Source organism: Dermacentor variabilis, chromosome 1 (genome assembly GCF_050947875.1).
Source record: "Dermacentor variabilis isolate Ectoservices chromosome 1, ASM5094787v1, whole genome shotgun sequence".
NCBI lineage: Eukaryota > Metazoa > Arthropoda > Arachnida > Ixodida > Ixodidae > Dermacentor > Dermacentor variabilis.
This window is the reverse complement of record NC_134568.1, coordinates 139,524,521-139,539,274: the sequence shown is the minus strand read 5'-3', so window position 1 is coordinate 139,539,274 and position 14,754 is coordinate 139,524,521. Positions and strand designations below refer to the sequence as shown.

Genomic DNA, 14,754 nt, shown 5'->3' with positions numbered 1-14,754 from the left:
GCCACAGCACTGCATTCTCTGTTCAGGTGGCAAAAGTCATTGTTGTATTGACAAATTCTTTCCGGGAAGTTTTTAGTCTCGCCAATATACGATGCGGGGCATTCGGTGCAGGTAATCTTGTACACAATGGCCTAAACAGAATGCAGTGCTGTGGCAGAACACGGTGAGCTTTTTGGTCACTGCCGGATTAGCACCAACGGCACTGTTGGCGAGAAAACCACCGGCGGCGGCTCCTTTTGGAATCCTGGCACATCCAGAAGAAGCCGGGTAACATCAATCTTTCATCATGAACACTCCCTGCCGTTTACGTTCAAGGTGCACAAAAAGTGTGCACGCCTGTCAAAGCACAAAAAAACGCATATAAGCACTGCTACGCCTCACACTATCCCACCCCTGAAGGAGCCAGTCGGGCTCCGAAACATCAGATTTTTAACAAATTTTGGTTGGAGTTTTCATTCTCTTTAAGATAATTAAGTAGTTCTCAATGAAGAGTACAGTGGCTGCACATTGCAAACACACAAGTGTATATAGCGCAAGTGAATGTGTGCAGCAGAGCATTTGTAGCAGGTGGCACCAGTCCTCTCGCTACACCTGCTTCTGCCAGCAACTGCAGCTGGAGGACCTCCTAAGCGTGAGCCACATACTTGCTTGTTCCTTTTAACTGTGAACACACAAGATAGTGGATGTACAGGATGATCATGAGCAAAAACCAGCCTGGCCTACTATATGGAATGGTAAGTGCTGTGGCAAAGTCATCATGTGGTACCACTGTGCTGCTGACTGTTTCTCTCCTATGCTTATCTTGTCACTTACCTGATATAAATGACAAGCTTGCCTTTATTTCACTTCAATCTTTATTCATGCAGCAGTATAGTGGCTGCCAATGCTGGTTCTTTGAAGCTAGACCACACTTTAATCTGTCGTCCCTTCATTTTAGCTCAAGCTGTCTAAAACTGCATAAAGCAGTGTTCTATGACATCAATATGAGAGTATCAAAACCAAATGCTATGCACTGTTAAATTTCCCAGCATGTCACTTTACAAGGTTGTTGCTGATGTAGCATTTTCACTAATCACTCTCTGGCAAAAAAAGAGACTATTATGACATTTTCTAATGTCCCTTTTGCACCAGTGGGAAAAGTGTCTCACCAAATGTTGCCTTCACATGAACTGTGTTCTACCAAGATATCTGAGCTGTAGATAAGAATTGACTCGAAACTTTTACCATCACCTTGAATTTGTCCCAAACCCTGCAGGAATTAAATGGGCATTGTGTTGAAGGTGGCATCAAGAAATATCTTTTACATGGAATACTGATGCTCGTCAGGAGAAAATTTCGACAAAGTTCTGCTGAAAAGGACCATGAGAACATACAGGTAACTGCGTTGCAGGTCCACATGCCAAGTTTGTTGAAAGGATAAGCAGAGTGCATTCTATTGAAGCAAATCGAGACTACTTTTTGAATAGTTTTAAATGTTGGCTTTTCTAATAATAATTTAGTACCACATTGGCTGAATGTTAAACAGTTGAAGTGACTAGCTCAAAAGTGGACACTAAAAAGGTGACAACGACAAGCGCTTGTCCTTGTTGCCTTTTTAGTGTCCCGTGTTCACTCTTGCGCTAGTCACATAAGGAATACCATCTAGCCCGGACTCGCACCCTTTTAAACAGTGGTGGTACTTGTCCGAACAGCAAAGCAGCAGCAGCGAATGCTGACATCGTATCAGTTCTACATTATGCTAAGCATATCTACCCGATACAGAATCACGTTGGCGTCTACAAAGGTGGCATACAAAAAAAAACGTGGGGAAAAATGGCAATATATGTTAAGGCAATCTACTAAACAGCAAATTGTACAGCAGTCTCTAAAAAGATTAAAACATGCATATGAGCCAATACAGTGAAACTGCCATAAGGCCACCAGAATAAGCCTAGAATGTATATTATCAAGGGCGGGACTGCTCAAAGTCATTTGGGAACAGTTTTTGTAGCAAGTAAAATTACCTTTTGGAGCACTTTGGAGCAGACAAAATACCTTTTTGGAGCAGCTTGGAGCACATAAAATTTCATTTTGAAGCAGTTTAGAGGAGGCCAATCTGAATTTCGGTGGAATAATGGAATATGGCAGTGCACTTCGAAACCACGATCAAACAGAATAAACCAACAAGAGCGCTGCCCTGCAGCAACGTCCTAAGCTGAATTTTGTTGAAGCAGATTACTCTGATACTGAAACCATCTAGTGCATGCAAAATTTGGTAATATTGCCTGTAGCTTTTAGTTTAGTGATAGCAATCACAAAAACATGCATTCTGCAATAGCAAGTCCGAGATTTCGAAAAGTAGCCGAAGAAATTTTTAATACATATTTCTTTAATGTCTCGACAGTGTGGATGAAGTGCCTGAACATGCGCTTCACCAACAGACAAAGAAAAAGTCAGAGCTATGAATTACTGTGGTTTATTATTGCAATAGCAACTATATGGACAGTCCAGGCACGTTTATGCCGGCTTTGCCGTGATGTTCCGCATGAAGTCCAAGGGTGCTAACTTCATGTGCGAGTGAAAGCGTGCGAGGGTGAGCTCGCGATGGCGGCTGCGATGGGGACAGAGTGCATATATGGGCCAGTGCTGATAGCTTCGTGTGCGCTGTGTTTTTGCCGCTTAGTTCGCGTTGAAGTGGGAGGCAGCACGAAAGTCGATTCTCCCGCTGGTGCTGCCGCGCTTCCTCACTCCAGCGTTTTGACAGCGAGTGCGCATGGTCATCGAGTGATGTGGGTTCACGTTTGCTTGTGCGCGCGTGACACCATGCTTTTTAGTAAGCGAATGGGGTAACGCTGAGCTTAGTGTCACAAGTTGGCAACGCCGCGCTCCCCTCACTGTCTGCATTGAATTGGCGTGGCTTGCTACGTGCTTGCGCTCCCATTTCCTAGCACAGATTAGTGTGTGCGTTGCTTTTCGCACTGGCGTTCAACAGGTCGCTCGCTGCTCGCACTAAAAGGCGTCTGCTAGAGCAGACGCGCTTTTTTGCCGCGCGCTTACCGTGTATGTAAGCACGCTGGTATGCCAGAAAACATACAAGCAAAAAGTTAAAATTACAATGTTTTACGTGCCGAAACCACTTTTTGATTATCAGGCACGCCGTAGTGGAGGACGACGGAAATTTTGACCACCTGGGGTTCTTAAACGTGCACCTAAATCTAAGTACCACAGGTGTTTTCGCATTTTGCTCCCGTCGAAATCCGGCCGCCGTGGCCTGGATTCGATCTCGCGACCTCGTGCTCAGCAGCCCAACACCATAGCCACTGAACAAAAAAAAATTAAATTATGGGAGTTTACGTGCCAAAACCACTTTCTGATTATGAGGCACGCCGTAGTGGAGGACTCCGGAAATTTCGACCACCTGGGGTTCTTTAACGTGCACCTAAAGCTAAGTACACGAGTGTTTTCGCATTTCGCCCCCATCTAAATGCGGCCACCGTGGCCGCCACTGAACAACCACGGCAGGTAACATACAAATAAAGGGACAGGAAACTACGCTTTATTTTCGTTTACTTTTTGATGTACCTGCACACTGAGTAGTGCCAAGCGATGGTTTCTACAAGTCGGATACAACTCAAGTCTGCAGTGAAGCCCCGCCCACGCCCTCATAACCGCCAGCCACTGTTCCTCCGCGAGGCTGCAAATATAGTTCGTACTTCAAACTTTTCCTGTTACCTAAATAAGGCGGTAACCACAAAAATAAAGTTATAAGCGCGTAATTTTATACGTTTTCACTCATCTATTATAGTGGAACGGCGGTAGCCAAATTGTTTATTGAACTGAAATAAAGCGCTTGCTTCGCTGCAACTATTTACTGTCAAGTTTCATTTCAGTTGGAAGTGAAGTTTCAGAAGTAAAACGGGCTCAGCAATGAAATGAACTGCACCGAGGACTTTTGAAGAGTGAAATGCTCAGACTCCATACACTGCTTTATCCATGTCTGTTGCACACCTCGTCGTTTCCGCCGATGAAAAGACTTCAATAATAGCAGACGCTGCGGAGGTATTAAGTACGACGCCGTTTTGAAAACGTCGCATGACGACGACCTTGCTTCTGTGATTGGCTAGCTGAGCAACACACGGGCCACGGAGGCCAAAGTGTGCCAGGGGGTTTTCGCATAAAAAATTGGCTGTCCGCGATAGAGGACAGCCGATCTCATACATTCCTGGCATGCGCAGGCCTCGGCGAGCCCCACCCACGGGCTAGTCTGGATTCTATCCAGCTTTGATCCTCCCACGAGCAGTAACACAACTCCGCGCGGTGCGTGTGCCTCGGTTGCCAACTGCTGTTCTTTAAAGTTGTATCCTACGTCCTACTATAACAAACGCAGAGAAGAGTCTTTGCAGCGCGCGTGGCCGTTAATTGCCGCCACAGCCATGTCAGGTGCGACTCCAGTAGCGGTGCAGTTGCGGTGAGGAGGTGGCGCTTCACTTTTTGCCAATAACTTTCTATTTTAAAAATTATGGGGTTTTACGTGCCAAAACCATGATCTGATTATGAGGCACGCCATAGTGGGGTCTCCGGAAATTTGAACCATCTGGGGCATAGAGTTTCTCACTATATTACCTAAAGGGAAATCTGGCGCTGCTGCGCTGTGATATATGTAATGTTAGAGTGTACTAGATTTGGAGAGTGGGTTCAACAAGGGTTCCATGCTGAGGCTCATATATAGGCATATTGGCTCATATGCATGTTTTGAGGCCGTTTTTATTGAAAATCCAGATGGATCCACCGTCGCCTTCTTCCAAACGCCACGACCGGCAGCATCGCAGTGTGCCGAAGCACGGCCGCGCTCGAACGCAGCGTTGCAGTTGCGTTCGAGCATGACCGCAATCAGATGGATCGCGTTTGTAGCTTGCTTTCTCCTTTTTAAACCTTATGTGCGTGTTTTCACTGTGTCGTGGGGGAACGAAATTCAGAGCTCATATTGCGAAGAAATGGGGTTGATGTACAGGAGTGGGATGAGGTACAGGAATAAATGAACCGTGCGGCTTAATTAGGTGGTGAATAAAAATGGGTAAACCGTCGTTTTCTGCCTTTCTCAAGGCGATATAGTGAATTCTAACAAATTTTCCCCGATGCCCTATACCGGCAGCAATTTGACATTTAGGGAAAATGTAGGCTACATTATTCGTTACGTGCGGCACATTTTTTTTGTAGGTTAATTGTGTGTTAATTGTGTGTAGGTTAATTGTAGGTTAATTGTGTGGCCGGACAGGCCGCCATTGGAATCTGAACCTGGCAGCGTTTAACGTTAGAACGCTATCTAGTGAGGCGAGTCTAGCAGTGTTATTGGAGGAATTAGAGGGTAGTAAATGGGATATAATAGGGCTCAGTGAGGTTAGGAGGACAAAAGAAACATATACAGTGCTAAAAAGCGGGCATGTACTGTGTTACCGGGGCTTAGCGGAGAGACGAGAACTAGGAGTCGGATTCCTGATTAATAAGGAAATAGCTGGTAACATACAGGAATTCTATAGCATTAACGAGAGGGTGGCAGGTCTTGTTGTGAAACTTAATAAGAGGTACAAATTGAAGGTGGTACAAGTCTATGCCCCTACATGCAGTCATGATGACCAGGAAGTCGAAAGCTTTTATGAAGACGTGGAATCGGCGATGGGTAAAGTCAAAACAAAATACACTATACTGATGGGCGACTTCAATGCCAGGGTAGGCAAGAAGCAGGCTGGAGACAAGTCAGTGGGAGAATATGGCATAGGCTCTAGGAATAGCAGAGGAGAATTATTAGTAGAGTTTGCAGAACAGAATAATATGCGGATAATGAACACCTTTTTCCGCAAGCGGGTTAGCCGAAAGTGGACGTGGAGGAGCCCGAATGGTGAGACTAGAAATGAAATCGACTTCATACTCTGCGTCCTGGCATCATACAAGATGTAGACGTGCTCGGCAAGGTACGCTGCAGTGACCATAGGATGGTAAGAACTCGAATTAGCCTAGACTTGAGGAGGGAACGGAAGAAACTGGTACACAAGAAGCCAATCAATGAGTTAGCGGTAAGAGGGAAACTAGAGGAATTCCGGATCAAGCTACAGAACAGGTATTCGGCTTTAACTCAGGAAGAGGACCTTAGTGTTGAAGCAATGAACGACTATCTCATGGGCGTCATTGAGGAGTGCGCAATAGAAGTCGGTGGTAACGCCGTTAGAAAGGAAACCAGTAAGCTATCGCAGGAGACGAAATATCTGATCAAGAAACGCCAATGTATGAAAGCCTCTAACCCTACAGCTAGAATAGAACTGGCAGAACTTTCTAAGTTAATCAACAAGCGTAAGACACCGGACATCAGGAACTATAATATGGATAGAATTGAACAGGCTCTCAGGAACGGAGGAAGCCTAAAAACAGTGAAGAAGAAACTAGGAATAGGCAAGAATCAGATGTGTGCGTTAAGAGACAAAGCCGGCAATATCGTTACTAATATGGATGAAATAGTTCAAGTGGCTGAGGAGTTCTATAGAGATTTATACAGTACCAGTGGCACCCACGACGATAGTGGAAGAGAGAATAGCCTAGAGGAATTCGAAATCCCACAGGTAACGCCAGAAGAAGTAAAGAAAGCCTTAGGAGCTATGCAAAGGGGGAAGGCAGCTGGGGAGGATCAGGTAACAGCAGATTTGTTGAAGGATGGCGGTCAGATTGTTCTAGAGAAACTGGCCACCCTGTATGCGCAATGCCTCATAACCTCGAGCGTACCGGTATCTTGGAAGAACGCTAACATAATCCTAATCCATAAGAAAGGGGACGACAAAGACTTGAAAAATTATAGACCGATCAGCTTACTGTCCGTTGCCTACAAAGTATTTACTAAGGTAATGGCAAATAGAATCAGGAACACCTTAGACTTCTGTCAACCAAAGGACCAGGCAGGATTCCGTAAAGGCTACTCAACAATAGACCATATTCACACTATCAATCAAGTGATAGAGAAATGTGCAGAATATAACCAACCCTTATATATAGCTTTCATTGATTACGAGAAAGCGTTTGATTCAGTCGAAACCTCAGCAGTCATGGAGGCATTACGGAATCAGGGTGTAGATGAGCCATATGTAAAGATACTGGAAGATATCTATAGCGGCTCCACAGCCACCGTAGTCCTCCACAAAGAAAGTAATAAAATCCCTATAAAGAAAGGCGTCAGACAGGGAGATACGATATCTCCAATGCTATTCACAGCATGTTTACAGGAGGTATTCAGAGGCCTGGAGTGGGAAGAATTGGGGATAAAAGTTGATGGAGAATACCTTAGCAACTTGCGATTCGCTGATGATATTGCCTTGCTTAGTAACTCAGGAGACCAATTGCAATGCATGCTCACTGACCTGGAGAGGCAAAGCAGAAGGGTGGGTCTGAAAATTAATCTGCAGAAAACTAAAGTATTGTTTAACAGTCTCGGAAGAGAACAGCAGTTTACGATAGGTAGCGAAGCACTGGAAGTGGTAAGGGAATACATCTACTTAGGGCAGGTAGTGACCACGGATCCGGATCATGAGACTGAAATAACCAGAAGAATAAGAATGGGCTGGGGTGCGTTTGGCAGGCATTCTCAAATCATGAACAGCAGGTTGCCACTATCCCTCAAAAGGAAAGTGTATAACAGCTGTGTGTTACCAGTACTCACATATGGGGCAGAAACCTGGAGGCTTACGAAAAGGGTTCTGCTGAAATTGAGGACGACACAACGAGCTATGGAAAGAAGAATGATGGGTGTAACGTTAAGGGATAAGAAAAGAGCAGATTGGGTGAGGCAACAAACGCGGGTAAACGACATCTTAGTTGAAATCAAGAAAAAGAAATGGGCATGGGCCGGACATGTAATGAGGAGGGAAGATAACCGATGGTCACTAAGGGTTACGGACTGGATTCCAAGGAAAGGGATGCGTAGCAGGGGGCGGCAGAAAGTTAGGTGGGCGGATGACATTAAGACGTTTGCAGGGACAACATGGCCACAATTAGTGCATGACCGGGGTAGTTGGAGAAGTATGGGAGAGGCCTTTGCCCTGCAGTGGGCGTAACTAGGCTGATGATGATGATGATGATGATGATGATGATGATGATGATGATGATGATGATGATGTGTGTGTGTGTGTGTTTTGAAAATATTTACGGGATAGCAGTTTTTTGCCCAATTTTTATGCATCAAACGCCTGAGACGTAACTGGTTCTCCAGGTGCCCTGGGTAAATAAAGCAAAGCACATTGTTTATATTTGCTTGAATTGTGAATCATGTTATAAGTTGCCTGTCTTCGATCTGGCGCAGGTTTCCATTGCCAGTTAAATCAAGATCCACTGGAGGTAAGGTACACTGTTCACATTTGTTGTGACTGCATTCACATTGCACTGTTTGCTAGGAAATTCCCTCACTCATGTTTTTTTTCAGCAATACATTGGACTAGTGCCTTCCTTCGGTTGAGATGAGTCCCATCCTACTATAATCAACTTCACGCAGATATTCCGCCTTCTAAGCCTGTATACACCTGTTAAAACAGCTCTATACGTGGTAGTGTGGAAGGTGTGCCCGGCCCTGTGCTCGTCGGCGTCAACGACACATTCAAGCAGACGAGAGAAGCCTGCAAGTAAAAAAAAAGTAGTCTTCGCAAAGCCATTGAGGCGACGTTGATAAGTTGCCTGGAGCCAAGCAGCTCACCAGAATGCGCTTGCAATGAGCACACTTGTGCTCGAGGAAACATAGGGGCAATGTAGTTTATTATCTGTGTGGATGTGTCATTCATAAAGTCAGAAAGGGCGCACCATGTGATCTATGCCTAGCGGACATAAGCTTTGAAATCCCAGCAGTTGGCTGCGACAGTTACTTAATTGAGTGCAGAAGTCTCAAGAAGCCAAAGATGCTGGGCTTTATGAAGACTGCTAACAAAAGTGTGTCAGCTTCCCTGGATGAGGCAGGCCTTTGCGGAGAGATATTTTGGAAGGTTTTAGATGCTCTAGAGGGGTGCTGCCTCCCTCTTCTTGGTTGTGCAGAGCATATGTTCGCGTTCACGTGCGAAGTACTGAATTTCTTCATTGTTATGCGGATGCATTTTACTCCAGGTATATAAACTGTCAACTAGAAAGCAGTCACAAGGTAGCTGTAGCAACCAAGAAAGCGCGTCTTTTGTGAATATCGATGCAGCATGCTTAGATTAATCAATCCGGCGTTGTACCGGTCCTATTCTTTTTTTCATGTGTGCATAAAACAACATGCCACAAACGAAAAGCCTCGCTGTCCTCTTCATTCACCTATTAGTTGCTTTTTACAGAGTGCACAATGTAGAAAGGCTGTTCTTTCAATATTTAGCGCCACGGATAGCAGCAAAAAAAAAAAGAAAAAGAAGAAGAGAAGAAGAAATTTTCTCTCGCCTAAATTCATGTAAAACATTTTAGGTTGTTACCTCCATTTTCTGAACACTTAAGCAAAGTCTGCCCGACTCTTGGCCAATCCCCGCGAGTGGGTAAGCGCCAAACTCATCAAGGACATCATCATCATCAAATCTGGCATCGAGTCGGCGGCGCGCTGCTGCCTTGGGAAGCTTCCGTAGGCACCTGCGTCCCATCTCGCTGACTTCGTGCCTCGGCAAGCTGTACGAGAGGGTCATCGAAACCCGCCTCCAACATTACATAGAGGACGGTGACCTCTTCCCGCACACCATGCTTGGCTTCAGGCCGGGACTTTCTGCGCAAGATGCGTTCCTAATCCTAAGGGAAGTTCTCAAGGGCATCCCGAAGGGAGGAGAACACCTCCTGCTCGCACTCGACCTAAAAGGGGCCTTCGATAACATCTCTCACGAGGCCATTCTCAAGGGACTGAACGACATCAGCTGCGGGGAGCGCATCTTTAATTACGTTAAATCGTTCCTGACGGGCCGGACGGCAACCATCGGAATAGGCCAGACTCGATCGGATACGATCGACGTGCCGAACAAAGGAACACCGCAAGGGGTGATAATCTCCCCGATTCTCTTCAACGTCGCGATGCTAGCGCCGACCAAAGAGCTGCGGAAGATCCCCGACCTAGGTTACGCTCTGTACGCAGACGACATCACGCTCTGGGGGACCAAGGGCTCCCTAGCGCGAAAAGAGGCGACCCTTCAAGAGACCGCGACGGCCGTGGAGAGATTTGCGGCAGCGAGCGGGATGCGTTGCGCGCCCGAGAAGTCCGAGGTGATCCGGATGCACGGAGGAGGAATCTACAAGTCCCCCGGCCCTATCAACCTCTATCTTGAGGGCCAGAAGATCACGGAGGGCAGTAAGACTAGGATTCTGGGTTTTTGGATCCAGAGCAACCTGAAAGCCTCCCACACCGTCCAACTCTAAGGTCTGCCACCAACCAGATCTCGCGGATTATAAAACGAATTACAAGAAGCCGCAAGGGCATGCGAGAAGAGGACACGCTTCGCCTCGTCCAGGCTCTGGTGATCAGCATAATAACGTATAGCATGCCGTATCCACTACCACTCGCTAAACAAACGCGACCAAGAACAAGTCGATGCCATCATCAGAGGCGCGTACAAAACGGCCCTGGGTCTCCCTGTCACCACCTCAAACGAGAAGTTAGCGGCCCTCGGGATCCACAACACATTCGCTGAGCTGTCGGACGCGGTTATGGCTTCGCAAAAGGCCAGACTACAGAACACGGCGGCTGGCAGAGCCATCCTCCACCGGACCGGAACGGCAACGGAGCTCCGTGCGCTCGATGGGCAACAATCACTCCCGCCTGAGGTCAGATGCAAGATCAAGACGAACCCGATACCGAAGCACATGAGTCATGAACTCCATGAAGGACGACGCAAGGCTCGCGTCGACAGACAGCGCCGACAATTCAAGGGTGACCCGTACGTAACGTACGTGGACGTGGCGGCTTACCCTGTAGGAGGCCTCTTCGCGGTAGCCGCCGTCAACGGAAGAGACAACTCCTTGACCCTCGCGGCCTCCGTAAGGGTAGAGACCCCAGCTGCGGCTGAGACCATAGCCGCGGCGCTGGTAATAAAGCAAGAAGACAGGGTAAGCAGGGAAGTCCATGTCGTTACCGACTCGCAGCAGGCCTGCCGTAACTTTACCAACGGAAGAACACCGCTGCTGGCGGCTCAGATTCTAGGCCCGAGGCTGCAAGAATACCATCAAATCACGTGGACGCCGGGCCACGCGGGTCTGGAGAGGATCGAAAGGGCGAACGCCCTAGCTCGAGCGCTAATCAACTGAGCGGGGCAAGACCAATCGTCTCTTTCAATCCCCACCCTTTACCTTCATGCCCCTTCCGTCCAATTACTGCGACCGACTCGAGATCCAGCGACTCAACCGCAGGATTTATCCTCCGCCGCGCAGAAAGCTCAGCACTGAAGATGCCGTAGCTCTCCGATTTATTCAGACCAACACATTTCCAAACCTACACAGATACAGTAAAATGCTCCCACATACATATCGCGGCATCTGCCCCTGGTGCGGCGACACACGCCCTACACTATTTAACATCTCGTGAGGGTGCGGGGCAAACCTCAACACTAAAGACGCCTAGCACGTCATTTCAGCGGTGGGAGGTACAGCTGACCGGCGATACCCTGGCGGGACAAGAAGCTCTCGTCCAGCAAGTACGTCGTGCAGCCATGGCCAGTGGAGTCCTGGAATGAGGACACCAACCACTCGACCTCAAGAGCAACCACTTAGATAGTCCGAATAAATGTTTTCTCTCTCTCTCTCTCTTCCGTAGGCAACCGGGATCGATGGATGGATGGATGGATGGATGGATGGATGGATGGATGGATGGATGGATGGATGGATGGATGGATGTTATGAGCGTCCCCTTTGGAACGGGGCGGTGGATTGCGCCACCAAGCTCTTGCTATTATACTGCCTAATGACCTACCTAGGTTAAACAACGAAAAAAAAAACACTATGAACTACCACGCCCAAATATTGTGATCCCCTATTGCGAACTGTGCTTTTGTACGTCGCCTTCTTTTGTAGTTTCCCTACTTTTCTTCCACCAATCCTCCAATAGCCTCTTACTAATGCCTATTGCGGACATGTTTGCTTTACCACTGCTCCCGCTTTACCACAGCCACCGTAGTCCTCCATAAAGCAAGCAACAAAATCCCAATAAAGAAAGGCGTCAGGCAGGGAGATACGATATCTCCAATGCTATTCACAGCGTGTTTACAGGAGGTATTCAGAGACCTGGATTGGGAAGAATTGGGGATAAAAGTTAATGGAGAATACCTTAGTAACTTGCGATTCACTGATGATATTGCCTTGCTTAGTAACTCGGGACCAATTGCAATGCATGCTCACTGACCTGGAGAGGCAAAGCAGAAGAGTGGGTCTAAAAATTAATCTGCAGAAAACTAAAGTAATGCTTAACAGTCTCGGAAGAGAACAGCAATTTACAATAGGCAGCGAGGCACTGGAAGTCGTAAGGGAATACATCTACTTAGGGCAGGTAGTGACGGCGGATCCGGATCATGAGACGGAAATAATCAGAAGAATAAGAATGGGCTGGGGTGCGTTTGGCAGGAATTCTCAGATCATGAACAGCAGGTTGCCATTATCCCTCAAGAGAAAAGTATATAATAGCTGTGTCTTACCAGTACTCACCTACGGGGCAGAAACCTGGAGGCTTACGAAAAGGGTTCTACTCAAATTGAGGACGACGCAACGAGCTATGGAAAGAAGAATGATAGGTGTAACGTTAAGGGATAAGAAAAGAGCAGATTGGGTGAGGGAACAAACGCGAGTTAATGACATCTTAGTTGAAATCAAGAAAAAGAAATGGGCATGGGCAGGACATGTAATGAGGAGGGAAGATAACCGATGGTCATTAAGGGTTACGGACTGGATCCCAAGGGAAGGGAAGCGTAGCAGGGGGCGGCAGAAAGTTAGGTGGGCGTATGAGATTAAGAAGTTTGCAGGCATGGCATGGCCACAATTAGTACATGACCGGGATTGTTGGAGAAGTATGGGAGAGGCCTTTGCCCTGCAGTGGGCGTAACCAGGCTGATGATGATGATGATGATGATGCTCCCGCTGAACCCAAGGGCTTCGAGGACGCCAGTGGTGCCTAAATCGACAGCTGGGTAGACGTCTTCACATTCTAATAAAACATGCTCCGTCGTTTCCCTAGCTTTACCGCAGCAAGCACGTGCTTCTTCTTCTTATATCTCGCTTTATAGGTGTGTGTTCTAAGGCATTACGTTCTCGCTTCGAAAATTGATGAGCTTCCCTTTGAGTTAGCATAAATGGTTTCTTTCCTGATTTCGTTTTTTTCCTCTTAAGTAGTTACTCATGGCAGGTTTCTTTTCCATTGCCGCCACCCATGAGATTATTTCAGCCTCTCTGACTTTCCGCTTGACCTTCTTTGTTGCTGTGTTGCCCACCCTACAGGCCGCATACTTGCTGGTAAGCTTCCTAGTTCTTTTCCTCCACTGTGAATCAATGTTTTTCCTGTACACCCTCCCAACCCATTTACTTTCTTCCATATTCCTCAGCCTTTCTTCATACTCAATTTTACTGCGAGCTTCCCTCACTTCAAAACTAGTCCAGCCCATATCACCCTGCACAGCTTCATTTGTAATCTTCCCGTGAGCGCGCAATGCGAGGCGACCCACTGACCTTTGGTTCCCGCCGAGTCCTGATCGTACCCCTGATTTGAAGCAAACAACCGCATTTCCAAAAGTAAGTCTTGGAACCATTACACCTTCCCAGATACCTCGGAGGACCTCGTACCTATTGTATCCCCATAGCGCTTTGTGCTTCATTATGGCTGCGTTTCTCTTCCCCTTTACTGTTATGGTTTTTTCATGTTTCCATATATCTATTGCCTTCGTTTATCCATATACAAAGGAATTTATATTCTGTTACCCGAGGTATTTCTTTGCCCTGTATCTCCACTGTCTGTTCACTGTTTTCATTGAGTACCATAACAGCTGATTTTCTAACACTAAATTTCATACCTAAATTGTTGCCTTCCTGTCTACAGGTATTAGCCAGACATTGCAAATCACTTTGCTTGTTAGCTAGCAACACAATGTCATCCGCATAAAGTAAACCTGGGAGTTGCTGCTCTACTACTGTACCCGCCTGTTTGTATGAGAGACTAAACCCGATATTACTTCCTTCTAGAGCCCTCTCCATCCTCACCATGTTCATCATAAACAGCAGCGGGGATAAATGGCACCCCTGCCTCAGTCCCTTGTTGATATGAACTTTCTCCTCGCTCCTCATCCCTTCCCATTCAACGCAAACGGTATTTTCTAGGTAAATCTCTCTCAAAAGCTGTAGACAATCGTTACCTAAGCCTTCGATCCCCTTCCAGAATATCCCACAAAATGTTGCAGCCTACGTTGTCGTAGGTTCCTGTAATGTCTAAAGAGGCCACATACAACGGTCTGCTTTCTGCTTTTGATATTTCCATAAACTGAGTAAGAACAAACAAGTTATCATCCAAACGCCTACCTATTCTGAAGCCATTCTGATGCTTTAATTTGATTGCCTGCATTGCTAGCCTGTATATTACCGATGTAATGGTCAACGGTCTATACGAGTGAATTCTGTCTTTCTCCCCCTTACCTTTATAAATTAAATTGATTCTACTTTGTCGCCAACTGTCTGGTATTCATCTATCTTTTAAAGTTTTTTTCACTGCTTTCACCAGAGCTTCCTTACTTTTCGGTCCTAGTTCATTTAGCCTAACGGGAACCTCGTCTAGCA

At 46.7% G+C, this 14,754-nt stretch overlaps 1 long non-coding RNA gene across 1 annotated transcript; it reads left to right on the top strand.

Annotated features, from left to right (window-relative positions):
- The first annotated feature begins 501 nt into the window (after nt 1-501).
- On the top strand, nt 502-9,253 carry LOC142572122 (uncharacterized). The gene is made up of 3 exons (XR_012826005.1): nt 502-1,375; nt 8,318-8,352; nt 8,438-9,253. It is a non-coding gene; the product is annotated as an uncharacterized LOC142572122 (long non-coding RNA).
- Nucleotides 9,254-14,754: the final 5,501 nt, after the last annotated feature.